Genomic DNA, 25653 nt, shown 5'->3' with positions numbered 1-25653 from the left:
CCCACCTGAATTTAGAGACCATCTCAAGAATAGATTTGACTCATTGAACACTAGCGATCGAAGACCAGATGAGTTGTGGAATGACATCAAGGACATCATCCATGAAGAAAGCAAGAGGTCACTGAAAAGACAGGAAAGAAAGAAAAGACCAAGATGGATGTCAGAGGAGACTCTAAAACTTGCTCTTGAGCATTGAGCAGCTAAAGCAAAAGGAAGAATTCATGAAGTAAAAGAACTGAGCAGAAGATTTCAAAGGGCCTCTCGAGAAGACAAAGTATTATAATACCATGTGCAAAGAGCTGAAGATGGAAAACCAAAAGGGAAGAACACGCTCGGCGTTTCTCAAGCTGAAAGGACTGAAGAAAAAATTCAAGCCTCGAGTTGCAATAGTGAAGGATTCCAAAGGGAAAATATTAAACTATGCAGGAAGCATCAAAAGAAGATGGAAGGAATACACAGAGTCATTATACCAAAAAGAATTAGTCGATATTCAACCATTTCAAGAGGTGGCATATGATCAGGAACCGATGGTACTGAAGGAAGAATCCAAGCTGCTCTGAAGGCATTGGCAAAAAACAAGGCCCCAGGAATTGATGGAATATCAATTAAGATGTTTCAGCAAACAGATGCAGTGGAGGTGCTCATTCGTCTATGCCAAGAAATATGGAAGACAGCTTCCTGGCCAACTGACTGGAAGAGACCCATATTTATGGCTATTCCCAAGAAAGGTGATCCAACTGAATGTGGAAATTATAGAACAATATCGTTAGTATCACATGCAAGCAAAATTTTGCTGAAGGTCATTCAAAAATGGCTTCAGCAGTATATCGACAGGGAACTGCCAGAAATTCAGGCCAGTTTCAGAAGAGGAGGTGGAACCTGGGATGTCATTGCTGAGGTCAGATGGATCCTGGCTGAAAGCAGAGAATACCAGAAGGATGTTTACCTGTGTTTTATTGACTATGCAAAGGCATTCGACTGTGTGAATCACAACAAACTATGGATAACACTGGGAAGAATGGGAATTCCAGAACACTTAATTGTGCTCATGAGGAACCTTTACATAGGTCAAGAGGCAGTTGTTCGGACAGAACAAGGGGATACTGATTGGTTTAAAGTCAGGAAAGGTGTGCGTCAGGGTTGTATTCTTTCACCAAAAAAAAAAAAAGAAATTTTTTTTTTAATTTAATCTGTATGCTGAACAAATAATCCGAGAAACTGGACTATATGAAGAAGAACGGGGCATCAGGATTGGAGGAAGACTCATTAACAACCTGCGTTATGCAGATGACAGAACGTTGCTTGCTGAAAGTAAAGAGGACTTGAAGCACTTACTAATGAAGATCAAAGACCACAGCCTTCAGTATGGATTACACCTCAACATAAAGAAAACAAAAATCCTCACAACTGGACCAATGAGCAACATCATGATAAATGGAGAAAAGATTGAAGTTGTCAAGGGTTTCATTTTACTTGGATCTGCAATCAACAGCCATGGAAGCAGCAGTCAAGAAATCAAAAGATGCGTTGCACTGGGCAAATCTGCCGCAAAGGACCTCTTCAAAGCATTGAAGAGCAAAGTTGTCACCCTGAAGACTAAAGTGTGCCTGACCCAAGCCATGGTATTTTCAATCACATCATATGCATGTGAAAGCTAGACAACGAATAAGGAAGGCAGAAGAAGAGTTGACGCCTTTGAATTGTGGCGCTGGTGAAGAATATTGAATATACCACGGACTGCCAAAAGAACGAACATATCTGTCTTGGAAGAAGTGTGGCCAGAATGCTCCTTAGAGGCAAGGATGGCAAGACTGCGTCTTATATACTTTGGACACATTGTCAGGAGGGATCAGTCTCTGGAGAAGGACATCATGCTTGGCAGAGTACAGGGTCAGCGGAAAAGGGGAAGACCCTCAACAAGGTGGATTGACACAGTGGCTGCAACAGCGAGCTCAAGCATAACAACAATTGTAAGGATGGCTCAGGACCGGGCGGTGTTTCATTCTGTTGTGCATAGGGTCGCTATGAGTCAGAGCGGACTCGAGGGCACCTGACAACAACAACAACATAAGACACAGAGATACCAGCTGTCGCAACATAAACACAGGCCTTTTGGGTCAGCAAAGCTCAGGCCAACTCTCCTGGCTCAGCTCATGACCTGCTTACTCACAACTGCCAAAGCCAGAGTCAGTTGCCTTTTTTAAGAGCTGTTGAATTTTGGAGCTGGACGATGGGAATCCCTAGGTAGTACAACCTGTTAAAGCGTTTGGCTGCTAACCATAAGGTTGAAGGCTCGAGTCCACCCAGAGGCACCTCACAAGAAAGGCTGAAGAACTCATTTCCGAAAAATCAGCCATCGAAAACACTATGTAGCACAGTTCTACCCTGAACACGTGTGGGGTCACAATGAGTCGGTGTCAACTAGACAATACCTGGTTTAGAACTTTTTTGGAGCTGGATGATACATTAGTGCTTACCCAAGCCAACTGTTGAATATTTCAAACGAGAAAAGGTTTGGGAGAGGTTGCAGGATTTGCTTGCATTCACACTGTCTCTAGGAGCAAGATCGGACCCTTGGGCTGTCAGTCTGTCAGTCTAGAGCTCTCCTTATACTCCTGCCCTCATTTCCATGTTAATTGTTGCAACGAGTGACGAAACTCATGCCCTCCTACCCTGGCTGTGGCTTCTTCCTATTGAGCAGAGGTAAATAATGGTTTCATGTTGGTCTCATTAACCTCAGTGTTGGCCCAGAAAGTCCTTTCTTCCCCCAAGGCAGTCTAATGTGGGCAATTGAATCTGTTCAGTTCAAAATGTGTTTTGGGAGCTACATACATACATCTTGGGTGGGAGAGAAGGAATCAGCTCTCTGCTGAGTGGAATGCTTCAGCTGGTAGAGAAAAGTGGAAATGAAGTAAGCCAGCTATTTTAGCTAACCAGATAAAAGGATCAGCCACAGGAAAGAAAGTTAGAAACCAGGTTGACATACACTCTGTCTTTTCTTTTCGGTTAATAAAAAAGCTTCTGAAGAATTGCAATCTGGAAGCAAATTGAACATGTACTTCTTCATCTTAAATAACCCCAACTTATCTCTAAGTAATTTCTTTTCACAGTAGATAAATGTTAAAAGGAATGCCTGATGAATATATATGAGGGGCATTGGTGGTCCAGTGGTTGTATTCTTGCCTTCCATGCCGGAGAACCAGGTTCGATTCCTGGCCAGTGCATCTCATGGGCAGACACCACCTGTCTGTCAGTGGAGGCTTGCGTGTTGCTATGATGTTGAACAGGTTTCAGCAGAGCTTCCGGACTAGGACAGGCTGGGAAGAAAGGCCTGGTGATCTGCCTCCAAAAAAGCCATATGGGTCACCAAAGTCCTACCTGAGACCGATAATGGAGACAGTGCAAGACCAGAAGTTTCATTCCATTGTGCATGGGGTCCAGCTAACAACATAGAGGAAAAGAACTTAAAAAGAACAACAGTTTTCAAAAATTTCCTCTTTTAGGTAATTACAATTATCTTTAGATAATTAATTACAGGTTATCTTTTAAACGGTACGGTAGATTTTTAGTTATTTGGGAAATGGGCTTATTTCCCATCCTGGATTCCATACACCCAATTTCATTTACTTTCATCAAAAATACAGCAGGAAAGGGTGAGAGAGAGAAGATGGTCCAGGGTAATTTGCCTGTGGGTACAATAATTCCACGCGTAGGCCCTGTGGAGAAAGCTGGTTGGATTATCTAACATAAATAACAACACATTTGCCTAAAACTAAGCAAATATCTCAGGTTAAATGCTGCCAGGTGGACCTGAAGTCACTAGATAAGATTTCAGGACCAGACCTGAAATTTGCATGACTTTTTTTTGACATCTCATTAACTCATTCATAAAACATTTATTGATCATCTACATGCCAGGTACTGTGACGGGTGCTCTGAATACAAAGTTTAAAACAGTGTCCTGCCCTTAAGGAGCTCATGGGTTAGTTCACAGGGCTCTTACCTAGCCTCAACACCAGTATTACTTAAAGCTGGTCTCCATTCCAATCCGATTGGTCGGCACCTGTGCCCTATTGGTTTTAAATATTTCAAGTACCCTTTCCCCCTTGCAGGTTGCAACTGTAAATTTTAGGAACATGGAAGAACTTAAAAGAACATGCCACTGAGTGAGTTTTAATAGAGATACATACAAGGTCTCGTAGGAGAAGCTGGCAAGAAGTGATAAACCTCATATAATGGCATTTGAGAAGGCTTCCCGGAGAAGACGACACTGGACTTGAGTCGAAGAAATGAGGCTTTCTGGTGAGGGTAGAGATCAGGAGAGAGGTTTGCAGGGGATAAAAGGAGTCTGGGTATTACAAGAGCATACTGCTTCTTACTGAATAATATTTGGGAGCTGCTCAAGTACCACATGGTATGTAATTAAATATAATCATCTTGCTTAGATGATAAAAAAGATAAAGCTACCTTTCATATTTTCCTAGAATATTGAAGGATATTTGGGAGTTTTTTTTTTTTTTTTTTTTAAAGTAAGCAGAGAATAGGAAATATTGTAGCTCCAAAAACTGGTAAAAAATTAATTAGTAGATAAGAACTGCTTTAGGTGAAAGGAAGGACAACACTCAATACATGGAAGGTCAGCTCAATTGGACTGGACCAAAAGCAAAGAAGTTTCCGGGATAAAATGAATGCTTCAAAGGTCAGCGGAGCAAGGGCGGGGGTTTGGGGACCATGGTTTAAGGGGACTTCTAAGTCAATTGGCAAAATAATTCTATTATGAAAACATTCTGCATCCCACTTTGAAATGTGGCGTCTGGGGTCTTAAATGCTAACAAGCGGCCATCTAAGATGCATCAATTGGTCTCAAGCCACCTGGAGCAAAGGAGAATGAAGAACACCAAGGTCACACGACAACTAAGAGCCCAAGAGACAGAAAGGGCCACATGAACCACAGACCTACATCATCCTGAGACCAGAAGAACTAGTTGGTGCCTGGCCACAATCAATGACTGCCCTGACAGGGAGCACAACAGAGAACCCCTGAGGGAGCAGGTGATCACTGGGATGCAGACCCCAAATTCTCATAAAAAGACCATACTTAATGGTCTGACTGAGACTAGAGGAATCCCGGCGGCCATGGTCCCCAGACCTTCTGTTGGCACAGGACAGGAACCATCCCCGAAGACAACTCATCAGACATGAAAGGGACTGGACAGTGGGTGGGAGAGAAATGCTGATGAAGAGTGAGCTAATTATATCAGGTGGACACTTGAGATTGTGTTGGCATCTCCTGTCAGGAGGGGGGATGGGAGGATAGAGAGAGTGGGAAGCTGGCAAAATTGTCACGAAAGGAGAGACTGGAAGGGCTGACTCATTAGGGGGAGAGCAAGTGGGAGTACGGAGTAAGATGTATGTAAACTTACATGTGACAGACTGACTTGATTTGTAAACGTTCACTTGAAGCTCAATAAAAGTTAATAAAAAAAAAAAAAACACTGGTAAAAAGTTTCTCAGGTGGAATTCTCCTTTAATCTCTCCGTTCCTGGATGATGGCCTCCACCAGTCAGTGAATATGGGCAGAGGATGCTAGGGAGAAGGCTGGGGAGGATGTCTTTTGGCTGCCTGCCATTCTCTGAACAGAGGCTGATAAACCAGTAAAGTACAACAATAATGGTAAAATACTCTCTTATTCCAAATGATTTTAAAATTATTTGGAGAGTTTTCATGTGCTTTAGAATTAAGAGAATGATTGCAATTCTAAATGTTAGGAATGTGGAAAAACTTTAAATGATCCTATTATGTTAAAGTTTCGGTGCCTCCCTTCTTAAGACGTTATTTTATAAGCTCTTACGTATTTCAAATCTAAATGGACTTTTTGAATGTTCTTATTTAGAGCACTACTGTCTTTCTTTTAAGGAAAATAATACAGACTCTGACTTAAATGTATGAATCAAATATCCAGTAACAGAGAAAGTTGCATATTAGCTTGCTAGTTGAATTATACCTTATGAGTAAACAAACTCAGAGCTTATAAATGACACCAGATAGAGAACCAAAGTATCAGTTTGCAGGATAGGCGAGTGGAGAAGCTCGACTGTGCCACCACGCCTCAACACTGACCTCCAGAGGCCATTCCAAGAATGACAGGGGTTTCTAATTACGTTAGAGAGTTGCTTTATTAAAGCCATCAAATTCCTCCATGTGTTTTAGTTCACCTGCACCAGATCATATCAGAGGAGGAAGTTATCTTGTTTTTAATCAAAAAAGAACAACTCCTAATGCAATCCTTAGTATTTTCCAATCACCTGGAATTTCTGATCCATCTCTAGTGCTGCAATGAACACTTTATTCACTCTTCCTGCCTACTTTATTCTTGAGAATGATCAGTACAATGGTTTCCAGCTTTTGTGAATGAATTTTACTCTTTTCCTACAAATCTCATCTTCCATACTTACAAGACATTTATTACATATAACATGTTTACTAGATTCTCACTTCATCTAAAAATTGTGTGATGATGTTGGAAGAGAAAAATTTATTTATGGAACTTTAGGGAATTTATATTTATATACACGTAAGCTGCAAAAAAAAAAATTCTGGAAAATTAAATGAATTAGCCTACAGCAAGCCAAGAAAGAGTGCTTAAAGCTCACCAATAATCTTTGCATCCCCAAAGTGTTATTTTGACAAATACACACGAACACAATGGTGTCAGATACCACGTGGAGTCCTGTTTTTCAGCAATAAGCTACTAAGGCCCATGCTGGGCACACACAGTGTTAATTATCCCGTATATTAAGATCAGAGAACTTACAGTTGTCAGGACTAACAGTTCTCTGAAGGGTTTTATGAGAGGCACCATTTTGATAGAACTGCAAGTGTGTTCTACTATGCTGAGAATGACAAATTAAACAGGAATGACTTAGCATTCATGGTGAAAAAGAATATTTCAAGATCTATCCTGAAGTATAACACTGGTAGTGATAGGATAATACCCACATGTCTACAAGGAAGACCAGTTAATATGACTATTACTCAAATTTATGCACCGACGACTAATACCGAAGATGAAGAAAGTAAAGATTTTTAACCAGCTTCTGCAGTCTGAAATTGATCAAACATGCAATCAACATGCATTGACAATTACTGTTGATTGGAATGCAAAAGTTGGAAACAAAGAAGGATCAGTAGTTAGAAAATATGGCCTTTGTGATAGAAATGATCCTGGAGATTGAATGATAGAATTCTGTAAGACCAAAAATTTATTCATTGGTAATACCTTTTTTCAACAACATAAACAGTGACTATACATACGGACCTCACCAAATGGAATACATAGGAAACCAATTGACTGCATCTGTGGAAAGAGACTATGGAAAAGCTCAATATCATTGGTCAGAATAAGGCCAAGGGTGACTGTTGGAACAGACCATCAATTGCTCATATTGCAAGTTGAAGCTGAAGAAAATTGAAACAAGTTATGAAAGCCAAAGTATAACCTTGAGTATATCCCACCTGAATTTAGAAATCATCTCAAGAATAGATTTGACACATTGAACACTAATGACTGAAGATCAGACATCAAGGACATCATATGCGAAGAAAGTAAAAGGTCATTTAAAAAAGTCAGGAAATAAAGAAAAGACCAAAATGGATGTCAGAAGAGACTCTGAAACTTGCTCTTGAACGTAGAATAGCTAAAATAAATGGAAGAAATAATGAAGTAAAAGAACTGAATAGAATTTCAAAGGGTGGCTCAAGGAGACAAAGTAAAGCTTAATAATGAAATGTGCAAAGACTTAGAGTTAGAAAACCAAAAGGGAAGAACACACTCAGCATTTCTCAAGCTGAAAGAACTGAAGAAAAAAATTCAAGCCTCCAATTGCAATATTGAAGGATTCTATAGGGAAAATATTAAACAACACAGGAAGCATCAAAAGAAGATGATAGGAAGTCATTGTACCAAAAGAATTGGTCAGTGTTCAACCATTTCAGGAGGCAGCATATGGTCAAAACCTGATGATATTGAAGCAAGAAGCTCAAGATGCACTGAAGGCATTGGAATACCAATTGCGGTGTTTCAACAAACGGATGCAGCCCTGGAGGTGCTCACTTGTCTATATCAAGAAATTCGGAAGACTTCTACCTGAACAAATGATTGGAAGAGATCCATATTCGTGCCCATTTCAAAGAAAGGTGATCCAAAAGAATGCAGAAATTATCCATCAATATCTCGCACAAGTAAAATTTTGCTGAAGATCATTCAAAAGTGGCTGCAGCAGTACATCAACAGGGAACTGTCAGAAATTCAAGCCAGGTTCAGAAGGGGATGTGGAACAAGGGAGATGTATCTTGGTTGAAAGCAGAGAATACCAGAAAGATGTTTACTTGTATTTTATTGACTATGCAAAGGCATTCAACTGAATCGATCATAACAAATTATGGATAACATTGCGAAGAATGGAAATTCCAGAACATTTAATTGTGCTCATGAGGAACCTGTACATAGACCAAGGGTCAGTTACTCAAACAGAACATGGGGATATTGCATGGTTTAAAGTGAAGAAAAGTGTGTGTCAGGGTTGTATCCTTTCATCATACTTATTCAGTCTGTATGCTGAGCAAATAATCTGAGAAGCTGGACTATCTGAAGAAGAACCCAGCATTCAGACTGAAGGAAGACTCATTAACAACCTACAATATGTAGATGACACAATCTTGCTCGCTGAAAGTGAGGAGGACTTGAAGTACTTACTGATGAAGATCAAAGACTACACTCATCAGTGTAGATTGCACCTCAACATAAAGAAAACAAAAATCTTCACAACTGGACCAATAAGCAACATCATGATAAACGGAGGAAAGATTGAAGTTGTCAAAAACTTCATCTTACTTGGATCCACAATCAATGTCCCTGAAAGCAGCAGTTAAGAAATCAAATGATGTATTGTGTAGGGCAAATCTACTGCAAAAGATCTCTTTAAAGTGTTAAGAAGCAAAGGTGTCACTTTGAAGACTAAGATATGTCTCACCCAAGCCATGGTATTTTCAATCACATCATACCCATGTGAAAGCTGGACAATGAATAAGGAAGATGAAAGAATCGATGCTTTTTACTTATGGTGTTGGCAAAGAATATTGAATATACCATGGACTGCCAGAAGAACAAACAAATCTGTCTTGAAAGAAGTACAGCCACAATGCTCTTTAGAAGTAAGGATGGTGAGACTCGTCTCAGTACTTTGGACATGTTATTTGGAGGGATCAGTCCCTGGAGAAGTATATCATGCTTGGTAAAGTAGACAGCGAGCAAAAAGAGGAAGCCCCTTAATGAGATGGAATGACAGAGTGGCTGCAACGATGGGCTCAAACAGCAACAATTGTGAAGATGGTGTAGCACCAGGCAGTGTTTTATTCTGTTGTACATAGGGCCACTTTGAGTAGGAACCAACTCGATGGCACCTAACAATGACAACACATAACTACCACCCCACCTCCACCACTACCCACCAAGTTTCTACTTCCCCATTCTCAAGATATGTAGAATATGAATCCCACGTGTGACCATATTTGGAGTGATCAGTGAGGTGTTCGTGGGACCTATAGCCTTTCTGAGGTTCTCCAACACAGCCTGAGGCAGAAAAAGAATTATCAAGAGCCGTTCAAGGATCTACTGGTGTCTAGAGGAGTGGTCGAGTGTAAACACCCTGTGGTGGAGCAGTGGTGGATGAATGAAGTGTTGAATTTACCACATATCCACATGGAGGCTGGGTCCATGTTGGAACAGCCATTAGAGTCAGCCAAGGAGGGAGCTGTGACCGTTCAATGAAACTCCCTTTAGCAGCCCCCTTATTCCCACTCAGTCCTCAAAGAAGGAAAACACAGGAAGGTACGTGCATTTGTGTTTCACTCTAAGCCCCTAAAGCCAAATTCTAATCTAAATGAGAGATAGGCAGAGGGCTTACAGTTAAATATAAGATTGAAATCTTTAAATGAACATAATCGATCTTTAACTAAATTCAGACTGTTTAATAACTGTGAGTGGCTGAAAATTATGGAACTGGACTGAGACACCATTAAAAAGTCTGCTAGCCTTAGAGCACATTTTGTAGCAGTTATTGGAAAAATACAATCATTCCGTGTTTTTTTCCTTAATGAACTGATGTCTTATTACATCAGTTACATATATAATCTTATAGACTAAAGTATTAAATTTTTACCCCAAATAAACTCCAATTGAATTCAGTAAAATTATTTAGTTCGCAGTCTTGTCTGGACTACACACACACACACACACACACACACACACATATATAGCCTTAGTTATCTAGTGTTGTTACAACAGAAAAACAACAAGTGGATGGTTTTAACAAAAAGACATTCTTTCACAGTCTAGGAGGCTAGAAGTCTGAATTCAAAGCACCAGCTCCAGGGGAAGGCTTTTTCTCTCTGTTGGCTCTGGAGGAAGGTTCTTGTCATCAATCCTCCCCTGGTGGAGGAGCTTCTCAGTGCAGGGACCCCAGGTCCCATGAATGCACTCCTCTCCTGGTTTTTCATTCTTGGTGGTATGAGGTCTCCCAGCATCTCTCTTTTATATCTCAAAAGAGATTGCCTCCAGACACAACCTTATCTTCTTGATTGAGTCCTGCCTCATTAACATAACTGACTCTGATCTTACCTCATTGACATCAAAGAGGTAGGATTTACAACACATAGAAAAATCACATCAGATCACAAAATGGTGGACAGTCACAATATTGGGAATCATGGCCTAGCCAAGTTGACACATATTTGGGGGAGGATATAACTGAATCTATAACTTATATACATAGAGAGAGAGAGAAAGAATATATTTATACGAGGCTTTTCAGTGTTTTATTTTAAAATAATGATATTGATTTACTCTAAAAATGGTGAACTGTTTAAAGGCAGTGTTGATTCATATTCATTATTCTCTCTCTCTGTCTATATATATATGCATAGATTTAATTTATATATATTACTTTATTCAATGAGAAGAAGAAAAACATTTTCCCAGGGAATACTTTTTTAATTAATAGATTTGTTTCCAAGTTGTAAGACATTAGCATTCACATCGTGCTTCTGCTGTACAGCTAGACATCTCTTTTATCATTAAGAGAAGGATATTATGACTAGCATTCAACAATAGGAATACTGCCTGGAAAAAAAAAAAATGAGTGTTCACCTCATTAAAGCTTCAAAATGACTTCTGAGATGATATATTATTTTACATTCCAAGAAAAGAAGAGACAACTGTAACTATAGTTACCAAGTGTATCAGAGACCCCTGCTTTTCAGAATAGCCTCCAGACCAAGTATTTATTCAAAGAAGTTGTCATGTGAACACACTTTGGGGCAGGAGGTTAGAAAAGAACTTAAATGCATCTGTCACAAACATTTTAATATGCAACATTTCTTATCTTCCCTTTTTTTTTCCATAAAACTTTGCAAACATCTTTTAAAAAGATATCTTCCCTTGAGATGTCTAGGACAAAAACCATTAGATGGCCTCAGTTCTGGTACCACAGGTAGTTGTTTTCAGGACCTCACATGCCCAGGATGCTGTTCTCATAGATGGCCTTGACTTGTTTAATATTTTTACTGGAAGGAAGGAACTCCTATCATTTAAGCAGACAAGAGGCGGGTTACTCAGCTCACCTTGCTTCCAGAAAGAACTCCACTTTCTACAGAAAGTAGGGTAAGTAAGTGAGCACTCTTACTAACTTCACGGGCATCTGTAATTCCAGTAGGCAGGGTCACTTCTGCAAATAATGATGTCTATCCAGGAGCTGTGCTACAGGTTGCATTACTTATTCTATATACTGGTATTCAATATGTTTGACTGAGTCACAGCATATAAGAATGTAGGATCTACAATCAGATACATGGATTTGAATAATGAAGCCTTCACTTACGATCTTTGTGAGTATGACCAAGTTACTTAACTTCCTCAACACTCTATTTCTCCATCTGTAAAATGGAGAACATAGTAGAATCTTCCTCATAGATCGGTTTTGAGGATTAAATGAGGTAATTCAAGTATAGCACAAAGCACTCAATAAGTGTTATTTCCTATTATTGTTGGAGCCTGGTGGCACAGTGGTTGTTACATATACACACAAGTCATGGCATGCCGAAGGTAAGATTACACTAAAGATACTCATGAACTTTTTTAAAACATGATGTAACCCAGTTGTTAGCCTCCCCTACTTAAGGAGTTGCCTTTCTCTGGTGCATTTGGCAAAGAGGACGACTGTCTTATGTGATCTCCTGAGTAATACTCTGGAGTCCTTCGGTGGTACAAACAGTTAACACACTTGGCTGCTAACCAAAAGTTTGGAAGTTCAAGTCCACTTAGAGGCACCACACACAAAAAAGGTCTGATGATCTACTTCGGAAAAATCAGCCATTGAAAACCCTATGGAACACAGTTCTACTCTGACACACCTGGGGTTGTCGTAAGTTGGAGTCAACTTGACGGCAACTGCAAAGTCATATTCTTAGCACTTGTTTGTGTACTCCTCTGGGCTTGGCTTGCTCCTCTGGGACTATTGTCCTTCTCGGTGCAGTGCTGATGCCACAAACCTGAGAAAGACTGTACTTTCCCTAATGCCTCCCTCTACTACTAATGCATGTATGTTAATGCACGAGGTTACACAAGTGTACCCGAAGGAAGGAGGATAAGTAAAGGAAATTAGAATGTTAGAGAAAATTAAAATTGCTCAGTAAATATATGGATGCACATTGTTTTGTTTGCTAGGTGCCATCTAGTCAGTTTTGTCTCATAGCGACCCCATGTACAACAGAATTAAACACTGCCCAGTCTTGTACCATCCTCACAATCATTACTGTGTTTGAGCCCATTGTTGCAGCCACTGTCAGTCCATCTCACTGAGAGTCGTCTTCTTTTTCACTCACCCTCTTGCATTTACCAAGCATGCTGTCCTTCTCCAAGGACTGGTCCCTCCTGATAACATGTCCAAAGTAATGTGAGATGAAGTCTTACTATCCTAGCTTCTAACAAGCATTCTGGCTGTACTTCTTCCAAGACAGATTTGTTTGTTCTTCTGGCAGTCCGTGGTATATTCAATATTCTTTGCCAACACCGTAAAAAAAGGCATCAATTCTTCTTCAGTCTTCCTTATTCATTGTCCAGATTTCACAGGCATATGAGACAATTGAAAATACCATGGCTTTGGTCAGTTGGACCTTAGTCCTTAAAGTGACATATTTGCTATTTAACACTTCAAAAAGGTCCTTTGCAGAAGTCCATGAGAAAAGAAAGCAAGTATTTTTCACACATTGCCTCTTTGTAGTGACAATTCTCTTCTGTCCTTGCTTCTCTGCCTTTGCTCTTTCTCCTTGAAGACTGTTTCTTTCACACTCAAGTGCTGGTATCCATCTCCCTGTAGAGAAATATGACCCTCTCCTGTCCGCAAGGATTGTCTCTTCTGAGGCTCCACCTCCTTTCCCTCACTGATACTATCCACAGGATGTAATGAACACATTTCCCAAAGACTTAGTGGTTGAGTTTAGAATTATACCTTGAGGGATAGTTAGTAGTTTTGTACACAGACAGCAGATCAGTCTAGGTTGAGCTTTAGCCCTGCAAGGCTTAGAGTGTTCCAAGACTTCAGGACTTCTCTACCAGTGTTAAGGGAAGATATCCTTTCTGATTTTTCCCACATGGAGCCCCTAGGTGTTAGAAACAATTAACATGCTCAGCAACAGGGGCTGAGCAGCCTGAGGTTAGGATGGTAATCCAGACGTGTCTCAAACAGATAAACAAACGGGAGCTGACGCTACCGTGCATAATGATTTAACAGGCCAACATCTTAGTGAGGAATTTGTACTTTTTATTTAGAAAAAAAATTCTTCTATATTACACTGCCTCTGAAAATTTTTATTTGCCCTTTGGAGGAGTGTGTATGTGTGTGCATAAATCTCTGCTGGTAATCTGGAAACAAACAAACAAAAACAAAAAACAGCTGTGTGGAATCAGTTCCAACTCATGACAACTCCATGTGTGTCAGAGTTGAACTGTGCTCCATAGGACAGTCAATGGCTGATTTTTCAGAAGTAGGTCAATTTTTTTTTAGGTCACTAGGGCTTTTTTGGGGGGTAAACTTGATCTTTCAACCTTTCAGTTATCAGTGGAGAGCATTAACTGGGATAATAATAGTATCTGTTTAAGAAGATCATTGCAAGGAGGAAATGAAATACTATAGGCAAGAAGGCATAGATGGTTCAGTAGAATTCTCACTTTCCATGCAGGAGACTGGGTTTGATTCCTGGCCAATGTACCTCATGCATAGCCACCATTCTCTATCAGTGGAGGCATGCATGTTGCTATGATATTGAGCAGGTTCCAGTATAGCTTCCAGACCAAGATGAACTAGTAAAAAAGACCTGGCGACTTTTTTCTGAAAATCTGCCAGTAAAAACTCTATGGATCACAATGGTCTGACCTGCAGCAAATCATGGGGAGGGATGGTGCAGGACCAGGCAGCATTTCATTCTGTTGTGCATGGGGTTTCCATAAGTCAGGACCAACTTGATGGCAGCTGACAATGACAATGTAATGTAACATAATGTAATCACTTTCCATAATGTAATCTATCTATCACTTGAAAAGAGAGTTTCCCTAGGGTGTTTTCTGCCTCCAGACTATAAATATTTTGGCAAAATTCTATCACACACACACACTGGGGAAAGTAGACACCATTTGAGGATTGTCTACAAGCCAAGGAATGTTAAGAAAACAAGGAATGCCTGGGGCTACCAAAGAGAAAGGAGTCAATGCTGCCAAGACCGTGATTTAGACATTTTGCCTCCAGAACTGTTAGAAAATAAATTTCTGTCCTTTAAAGCCACCCACATGTGATATTTCTGTTACAGCAGAACTAGGAGACGAAACCAGTGGGTTACTTCTGCACGGCTAACTGTTCATCTGCGTAGCCTTTTGATTATGAATGCCAGGATGTACCTACGATTTGGAGCTACTGTTTTTGCTCTTTTGAAATTCTATATTCTAACAATTCAGGATGAGCTTAACCATTAGCACTAATGTGTATTTGCAGCTTTCAGGTAATCAGATGTTGAGGCAAGTCAGCTTACCACGCAGCATGACTGTCTCCTTTCATCTCCTCCAGGTGCTGCGTGATTCTTATCAAACGATGCTCTCACTAACCTGTCCTCATGAACTCACGACAAGATTTGCTGCAGAATTCCTTCAATATTAATGCAGGAGCTATTTCTTTAAGTGGCATGCATGATGTTACATACTGGGGGTAAAACAAAGCAGTTGTACATAATTCCGGCCCTTGTGAAGTGCACAGTCCAGTGAATAAAACAAAGAAGCAAAGTGGGAATTTACTGCAGTGTGGTAAGTGGTATGACTGCAGAAGCCCGAGTGTTCTAGGACCAGGAGACCTGATAGACTTGGAAGATCAGGTCAGCCCTCATGGGAGAGATGATGTGCAAGCAGCAGGTTTTGCAATCCACTGTGTTCATGCAACACAATTCTGGCTGGCTGTCTATGTTTTTTTTTTTTTTTTTTTTTTTTTTTTCTTCTCAGCCTGTACCTTTTATTTCCACAAAGGGCCTTCTGAACCACTCTATGAACTAGATAGGGTAGGTTTGGTAAGCTGAATAATGCTCCCCAAAGAGGTCAATGTTCAAATCCCTGAAACCTGTGAATACGTGACCTTACATGGCAAAAAGGACTTCTGTATGTGATTAGGCTGAGGATCTTGAGATGGGGAGATTATCCTGGATTATCTGGGAGGGTTCAGTGTGATCACAAGGGTCCTTATATGAGTGAGGCAGGAGGGCTAAAGTCAAGCAGGAGATAGATGAGAGGATAGAAGCAGAGGTTGTAGTGTGTCTTAGTCATCTAGTCCTGCTATAACAGAAATACCACAAATGGATGGCTTTAACAAAGAGAAATTTATTTTCTCACAGTAAAGTAGGCTAGAAGTCCAAATTCAGGGCGTCAGCTCTGGAGGAAGGTCCTTATCCTCAATCTTCCCCTGGTGGAGGAGCTTCTCGGGCACAGGGACACCAACTCCAAAGGACACACTCTGCTCCTGGTGCCGCTTTCTTGGTGGTATGAGGTCCCCAACTCTCTGCTTGCTTCCCTTTCCTTTTATCTCTTGAGAGATAAAAGGTGGTGCAGGCCACACCCCAGGAAAACTCCCTTTACATTGGATCAGGGATGTGACCTGGTAAGGGTGTTACAATCCCATCCTAATCCTGTTTAACATAAAATTACAATCACAAAATAGAGGACATCAGAATACTGGGAATCATGGCATAATCAAATTAACATACAAATTTGGGCGGGGGGCGGGGGAGGACATAATTCAATCCATGGCAGAGTGATATGCTTTGAAGATGGAGGGAGGAGCCAAGAACCAAGGAATAGGGTGGCCTCTAGAAGCTGGAAAAGGCAAGGAAATGGATTCTCCCTTAGAGCATACAGAAGAAACACAGCCTGGCTGACACCTTGATTTCACCCCAGTGAAATCCATTTCAGACTTCTGACCTCCAGAACTATAAGATAATAAATTTGTGTTGTTTCAAGCCACTGGTAAGTTTTTACAGCAACAATAAGAAACAAATACAGTAACCCCAGAAACCCAGCGCAGTAGATACGCTAAAGACCAAGCCTTTAAATAACTTGCTGAGGTCTTCACAAAAAGATAGAGGCAATGCCAAGGGCAGACCCACAGGCTCTTAACTTCTCATCTCACAACCACACTTCAGTGTCTCCTTCCCCTGCTGTGCTCCTCGTTCCCCACTGGGTATCATACAAATAAACCAATGATTGTCAGTTTCTTATACAGTGCACTTTGATATGTAACTTCTCTGTATAATCAAGAAATAATACAAAGATGATGGAATAGAAATGGAGAGTAGAATTGGGACTATGAAGCCAAGAGAAGGTAAGAGTTTTCAGTGCGTCACACAGCTCTTTAGAATCAAAGCTGACACGAGAACCTTGACCGCTCATACAGTATTCCTTCCACTGTGTCCCAGAATAGGAAGATTAGGATCCCCTGTGCAGTAGCATGTTTTAGCAATGATTGCAAACTGTATGTAATGATCTTTGACCTGGGCCTATCGTAACTCTTCAGTTTAGCTATTCCACCATTACTGTGTTTCCTTTAGGGGCATGTTTCTTCCAATTCCACAACTGCACTGGCCAGTCCACAGGTCATATCTGCATTTGTAGTACGGTTTGTGTAAAGACAGTCTTTTATTGTACCAGTGCATTTACCAGTGCACAGACTTAAAAAAAAAATCAGTCTTATTTTAGAGACAGGCTTGCTCCAGCCAGTTACACTCAGAGCTTTCATTGTCCTGGTTTTTGAGCTGCAAGTTACTAATAAGATCCTTAGTCCTTCAAGCAAGACCAATGAGGAGTTTGACGATAAGTTGGGTGTGGGGCATGATCTTGGACCTGAAGTTTGACATCACTTTTTGTTCTTTTCTCTCTTCAGGGAGAGGGCAAAATTAAAACTCCTCGGGACTGAAACTCTTGAGTTTCTTAAGCAACCAGTGCGTAATTTAACCTACAGGATTATCTGAGTTTAGAAGAAGCAAAATTGGATAGCCAGTTATTCTTTTGTGTTTATTTTTCATGATATGCATATTTATGAAAAAACAAACAGATTTTTAAAAATAAAGCAACCTGGGAGTTCAGAAGAAAGATTGATATTTGGCTGAGACTGGAATACTCGATTTATCAGGTGCCTCAAACCAAACCAAACCCATTGCTGCGAAGTCAATTATGACTCACAGCGACCCTATAGGACAGAGTAGACCTGCCCTGTAGTGTTCTAAGGCTATAATCTTTACAGAAGCAGACTGCCACATCCTTCTCCCAAGGAGTGAGGAGCGGCTGGTGACTTCGAGGCACCAACCTTTCAGTCAGCAACTCGAGTGCTTAACCACTGCGCCACCAGGGTTCCCCCAGGTACCTCAGAGGGCTTATAATCTTCTTTGTTTCCTGGGCAGCAGGGGAGTTGGGGCTGGGACTAGAGGAGGTCTCATATTTAAGGGAGCTCCTAAAAACGCAGTAATCAAGGTAAACAACACTTTAATGCAAAATTTTAAAAACTCAAACACAAATATGACCTGTGACTGGCTAATATACAGCACAGCTGACATGTGTTCCATTTCTCATTTGTGTGGGTCAGTTCTGTTCTAGGAGAACAATACTTATGAGTCCCGATTTTCTCAGATGTAAATTAGAGGCAAAGATCTGTGGGCTCTAAACACAAAAGGTACTTAATAAAAACATTTTGATGATTTAGATTTATATTGCCAAAGAGTCTAGGAACTGGATGCAAACCATAATTTTACTCCATTTACTCGATTAACTCATTCACTCAATGTTCAACAAATGTTTATTTAGTAGTATTATGACATGCTAGGTACTGTTCTGGGCACAGGGAACAAAAAATCCTTTCCTGTATGGAACCAGAGCACAATCATAACGTAGTTAACATGACTTAGTGGACAGAGTAGGGTTGGTTTTTGTTGCTGGTTAATATTTTTAGGAATAAGTTACCCTTTAAATTTTGTTTCAGCTGGCTTGGCTTTGTTCTTTACTTTAATAGTTTAGGTTTCTTTATTAAAGAAAAACTACATTTTATTTGTTCATAATAATTAAGTACCAATAAGTAGTTTTAAATATGTAGTAACTATTGTAAAATTTATACACACTGGAAATTTATTCTAAAGAAATAACTCAAGATAGATGAAACTATTTCACCAAAAAGGTCTTTATCACTGTTTTACTAGAGTGTGTTTAATTACTTTTGGTTCTGTTTATCTACATATTTAAATTTGTCTATAGCACAGTGCTTTTGTTAGAAAAATATCGTTTTAATATTTTTAACGTCGTTCCTTATATTGTCTGTATAAAATTATGTCATGAATAAATAAACATAAAACTTGCTTTTAAGATAATATTTTATTGAACCCAGAAGTCTACGGCAAATTATGCACTCAGCTGAGGCCTCTTTGGCTGAAAAGTTAGGACATTTCTGAAAGCAATGGACTGGAGAAAGACCTTCTTGCAAAATATTTCTTAGGTAATCAAACTTTAGCTTTGTCCTTTCCGATGTGCGTTTATGATGTGTTTTTATATGAAGGGATAATAATCTGTACAAAGCAAGATTTCTTATTGCTTACCTTGAAATGCGATTACATCAGTGACAACTGTCATGAGTTTGAGACTTGCCCTGGATAAACAGTCAAATCCTTCACAGTTAGTGCTCTCTTGAAAAGGGTTGCTAGAAGAATAAAGTCAGGTAAGTACAAAGATACAAATTCACGTATTCTCTCTGTCTGTCTATAGAAATTCAAAAGCAAACTAGAGCTACTAATGGAAGCCCAGCTAATATCTGAAGGAGCACTTTTCTCTTTCTTTTAAAAAAGGACACCAAAAGGCTTACTTAGCCATCGAAGCCTGTCAATGAATAGGGGGTGAAATCAGTCTTTTCTGACCCCCTTCTTTCATGAGTACTCTGCTCCTGAGTCCCAACACATTGGGTTTCAGATTATTGGCTCATAAATGAGTAAAAGAACACCGTGATTCTACATGCCTGGAAATGCAGACATTGGTTAGAAGACTTGGTTAAAGTTATATTAGGCTGAAGGAAATTTTGCCTAATTTTCATCTCCGTTTAGGGTTTGCTTCACTGGTTGCTAATATTTGGGCAGAAAATATTTCTACTTCCTACATGGTAAAAAAAGAAAAAAAATGGAGCTTTAAAACCCCATTTCTTTTGCAAAGGTAAATTAAACTCTAATTATGGACATAGTTGCTGATTTCATCAGCCTGAACAATTGCTAATGTAGCTGAAAAAAAATCTAATATCAGGAAATGTCTTTTAGGATTATGATTCTATAAATCTAGTGCTGTTTAAGTTCCTACCTCATATTCGAGTGTGTTTCTCCATGCATTTTGTAGCCAACAAGCATGTCCTGATCATCCACTATGTTTGGGCACTGAGGCAGTTGCTCGACTTCAAAAGGAAATACAATAGACGAGACCCTCACCCTTTTGGAGACAGATTAAAAATAAACAAATAAATGTGCCCAGTTTGATAAGCAGAGACAAAAGGGAAGCTGAGTAGAGAATAATAGGGAAGGAGAGAATCTACTTTAGATGGGAAAGTCAAAGTAGTGAGAGTTAAGCTAAGACTTGATGTCTGAGAAGGAGCCGGTGGGAAGTAATAGTGGGCGCAGTGAGGGCAGGGAGGGAAGACCAAGTGTTCATGTAGAGCGAAAGTTTTGAATGAAACAAAGTTCTTTGTGTTCAATCAACTCAAAGGAAATTGGGAAGAGATAAGGCCAGAAAAGTAGGCAGGAACCAGATCATTGCTCTCCACATAAGAGGCTCTTAGCCTCTTCTATGTCATGCAACCCTTTGAAAATCAATTGGAAGTTATATATCTCCGTCCCCCAAACAAGTACCTAACAAAAATTTACATGAAATTTTGCATACAATTCTAGGGGCTTCAGAGAGTAACATTCATACCTGGTTTGTCCTTGACCCAGAACACTTTCCTTGGCTTGAGTCTCCACCTGGGGAAAATCTCTTCACTGAAGACCTGAGCACAGGCACTTGGTCTAATGTGTATCAGAAGAAAGTTAACCACACGTCACTCAGAGTCTTGGTTAAAGAATTGTTCCCCTTCTTCAGTAAGTCACTCCCAGAGAATCCTCTGCTCTGCCCTTTGTCGGTATAGTCCAGGGGACAATGGGATCCTCCCATCCTGATCTTCTTGCTCTAGTGTCCAGAGACCAGTTGTTATGGGTTGAATTGTGTCCCCCCAAAATACGTTTTGAAATTCTGGCCCCTGGAAATAGGGTTTTCTTTTCTATACGAGGACATAGAAAAGATTTAGGACATAGGGTGGGTCCTAAATCTAAAACTTTGGTATTATAAGAAGAGCAAAATGGACACAGAAACACACACAGGTGAAGATAAACCCCATATGAGGACTGTCTACAAGCCAAGGAACACCTAGGAATGCCAAGAAACACCCGGGGAAGGAATCGACATAGCCAAGACTCTGATGTGGACTTTAAGCCTCCATAACTGTGAGAAAATAAATTTCTATTCCTTATTTGTGGCATTTGTGGTACAGCAGCATTAGCTAAGACAAGGGCCCTGCCATTCAGACCTCTGTCTCTCATGTAGGACCCACACAGCTTCCCTGGATACTTGACTGTCCACTTGCTGAGGAGGTACAGGAGTCTCCACTGCTGTAGGGATAAGGCACCTGAGCAGAGCTGCCATTGCCCAAGAATGAAGTCAGCAAGTGGCCTCAGTGCTGAGCCTCAGTCTCAACCCCACCCCCATCTATTATTTTGTCCCCAGTGCCAGACTTTAATTTCCTTGGCAGAACTTGGGACATGAGAAGTTCTGAGCTCAGAATCCCTTCCCTGGCCACGCAGTGTGACACATGCATCCTGACTCACTTCTTTAATGCCTGCACACTCGTTGTTGTCAGGTGCCATCAAATTGGTTCCAACTCATAGCTACCCTATAGGACAGAGTAGAACTACCCCATAGGGTTTCCATGATTTTCATGCACTAGTCTGCAGCTGAATCATTTTAAGGCAATATTCTAGAGTAATAAAATACCCAGAACAGCCCTTTAAGATGTGCACTAGTGAACAAATGTATAAATAGCATTTTATTGACTGTCCTGTCCACAGTGGACTCTGTCCTACAACAGAGTTAGACCTGGGTCTCCACTTCCAAAGTGTCATTATCAGGTGCCAATGGTTTTACACAAGAGGAAGGCCACCTGGGATATTTTCTCTATTACAACATTCAGAATATCATTCTTAAAAAAGAGAAAAAACATAATAAAATAGGTGTGCTTTCCTTGATGGGAAGGCTAAAACCTGCCAATAGTACCTTGAGTCCCTGAAATTCTTTGACTCTCTTGACCCTTGACTAAAAAAAAATTGTTTAGTTGAACAATTATCCACACGATTTGGTCCCCATGACTTACTAACGTAGGATCCCGCTGGAATGCTAGCTTTGGAGTCTGAGCTGGGAAGCCTTCACTTTTGCTCCTTTAGGACAATGTTATGTTGAGATTTCTTCATACCAAAGGAGAATTTACTTCTGAATTACCCATCCTTCCTATGAAAATCAAGTTCAACAAAACTGGATGTATCACATAAACATGGCTTTAATGTCCATATAATTGTGTTTTAAACCAATAATTGTGTTTTCTCAGAAGCTAAATACTTCAAACTCTTTAAATCAGAGAAACCTTCATTTTTCCTCTGGGATACATACATAGTGTAAAAATATTAAACAAAGGAAAACAGCATAAATCATTTCAACGGCTATATTTTAACCTTGAACCGAATAAAAGCCGGTTATTATTTTCTCGGTGAGAAATGCTCTTAGGAAGTGGAAAAGAAAAAGTAGAGTTTAAAACAAAAGGCTTGATTTGTTTAAGACAAACATAAACAAGCAAAACAGAAAAGGTCTCACCCCCAACCGAACACCACAGAAAATGTCAACATAGCAGAAAATGTCAACAGAAAAAAATTCTAACCTTTTTTTTTTTTAATCCTATTCATTTCCCACAGACTCTAAGAATATTTTCTTTTTAAATAAAATTTGTCTCCTTTATTTCATTGCAGGAAAGAATATAAATCAATGTGGCGTTGCTCTATAAAAACACACTTGCAATAAGCAGTTTCCACCAAACAGGAGGAGCCCTGGTGGCTCAGCGGTTAAGAGCTCCGCTGCTAACCAAAAAGGTTGGCAGTTCGAACCCACCAGCTGCTTCACAGAAACCGTATGGTGCACTTCCACTCTGTCATATAGGCTTGCCGTGAGTCAGAATCCACTTGATGGCAACAAGTTTGGTTTTTGTTTGTTTGTTTGTTTACTAAACAGAAGCAACAGAAGTGTGACATTATCTTCCCTTACCAGTGTTGTCTTTCCTTCAAGGGCCTTACCAAAACCAAAACCAAAACCAAACCCACTGCTGTCTAGTTGATTCTGACTCATAGCAACCCTATAGGACAGAGTAGAACTGCCCCATAGAGTTTCCAAGGAGCACCTGGAGGATTTGAACTGGTGACCTCTTGGATAGCAGCCATAGCACTTAACCACTACGCCACCAGGGTTTCCTCAAGGGCCTTACAGCATTAATAATAAGCAACTACTTAAGTCCAAAGCCCTTCAGTACAGACCAAAATGAGCCTTAAGTTTAAGTCCTCCCCTCCCTTTTTTCCCAGGGCAAAGGAGCATAGTGGGAGGGCTGCCACTCGGCATGCCAGGGGGTGCTGATCCCATCATGTAACCTATGACCAGCTTTTGCAACGTCTCTGCAGAGTAGTTCAAGGTCAACCTCTGGAGTGAGTGGTGGGTGCCAAGATGACTTCATTCCCTACTGGCCTTGTAACGTTGGCAAGTTGCTTAACCTCCTAAGCCTTAGCTTCCTCACCTATTGAACAGGATATTACCTATCTCATAGGGTTGTGAGGTACATGCACATAGTAGGAAGGAAATCAACCAACGACATAAATGTTTAGAGAGAAGAGAGATAGATAAACTAGATAAGTAGATAGCTGGATAGATACATATGCTTAGGATACAGAAAAGGAGAAATTACTTAAACTTTCCTTCAAGCACCCTCCTCTACAAGTATGTTTATGTATATATTTGTTCCCTATGCCACTCCCTGATGTCCTCATCTATTTTATTCTTATAACACTCATATTCAAAAGCTAAAACTCCAGTTATGAGGTGGTGTGTCTTAGACTGATACAGGTTTAGCTTCTGATTTCCAACAACTGGCAAGAGGCATTCAGACCTCCGCATTGATGTTGAATCCATGGCTTACAGAAAGAGTGAGGAGAGACTAAGTCAGAGACACAACACAAGCTAGGGTCTTCGTGTATGCTCACAAATAAAAAAATATCTGAGGAGTTGGTGGCCAGAAGAGTATCCTTCCTACCAGAATACGGGTGCTTGGGCTGGTCAAAGAGTCCAAATTCTCAGCCAGTCTGGTGGTACCCTAACCACTAAGCCTAAGGATATATACTATATTGAGACTACATCAAATGCTTTGCTTTAACTATTGTTGCTGTTAGGTGCCATTGAGTTGATTTCAACTCATAGAGACCCCATGTGACAGAGTAGAACTGGCCCATAGGGTTTTCTAGGCTGTAATCTTTATGGCAGCAGATGGCCTGGTCCTTCTCTCATGGAGTCGGTGGGTGGGTTTGAACTGCTAATCTTTCAGTTAGCAGCTGAGTAACCATTGTACCACCAAGACTCCTGCTTTAACTATTAACCAACATCAAATGAAGCAAGTTGGTTCTGGGGCTCTTGCTTAAATGCCAGTTGGTGTGTCAATGATCTGGTAATGAAGCTGTTGGCTAAGTATCAGTTTTTCTTACTACGCGTAGTCCTCTGAGTTTATGGTTCATTAGGTCTGTGTGAAGATATCAACTATACAAGAGTTTCTTATACTAAGTCACAGTATATTTTTCAACTTTGGGAACTAATTATTGTTATCTTCATTCACCCAAAAGTAAGACCAGCCTTAAGCTAGTCTTAAGATTAAGTCTCAGCTTTGGTAGGGTTAGGGTCTTGACTAACATCATCTTTACTCGGTTCTCCTAAATTCAAAACATCAGGGTCATATTTTCTTCACCCAGCTATTTCACTTTGCAAACAATTGGTTATTAAATTGTATATATTCTGCTTCCAAGATGTTTCTTACATTCACAATACCCTCCTACCTATCCTGGTTCACGTCCTCAACATCTCTTCACAGGACTATCGCAATAGAATCCTAAATGGTCTCTTTGCTTCTTAGCTCTTGCTCTCCAATTAATCCTCCAAATATCAGGCACACAATAATTTTTTCTAAAGCACACACCTATTCATATCTCTCTTCTCCATAAGACCTTCCCTAGCTTCCAAATAACTGTGAGATGAGGTCCAAATGCATCTGTGAGGTTACAGGACTCTCCACAACTTGGTTTCATCCCAACCCTTTACTGCACTTTTTGTATCTTTATATTCTAGCCACACCGTTAGCCCCCAAACTAGACACTTACATACCTCCAAGACTTTGTTCGTGACGCTTCCTTGGTCTGGAATGCCCTCCTCCATCAATGCCTGAACATTATTTTCTTATCTTAGGTGACACCACTTCTTTGAAGCCTTCCCATATCTTCTCATACAACATGAAGAGTAATCTCCACTGTGCTTCCACAGCTGTTTGTAGATGTTTTCTGGTAGCATTAATGAATATAGTATCATAATTATTATCTTCGTCTTTCTTTTTCTCTACTATGACTTTCTATGTCTGAATTATCTTTGTACCCACAATAAATATTTGTTGAATGAATAGTGTTTAGGATGAGATTCAGTAGTAAACTTTTATAATATCATAAAATTTTTTAGAAAACAAGAATCTATTCAAACTAAATATATTTTTTGAAGAAGGGAGGTTTTCTTCCCCCTTTAATTTCATCTTAATATCTGTAAAATGGATGAATAATTGCATTTGACAGTTAATAAATCGCAAGCACGCTAAAAAAAAAGTCAATATCTTTAAATAA

The sequence above is a fragment of the Loxodonta africana genome, chromosome 8, assembly GCF_030014295.1.
Source record: "Loxodonta africana isolate mLoxAfr1 chromosome 8, mLoxAfr1.hap2, whole genome shotgun sequence".
Taxonomy (NCBI): Eukaryota; Metazoa; Chordata; class Mammalia; order Proboscidea; family Elephantidae; genus Loxodonta; species Loxodonta africana.
Note: the sequence above shows the minus strand (reverse complement) of the source record.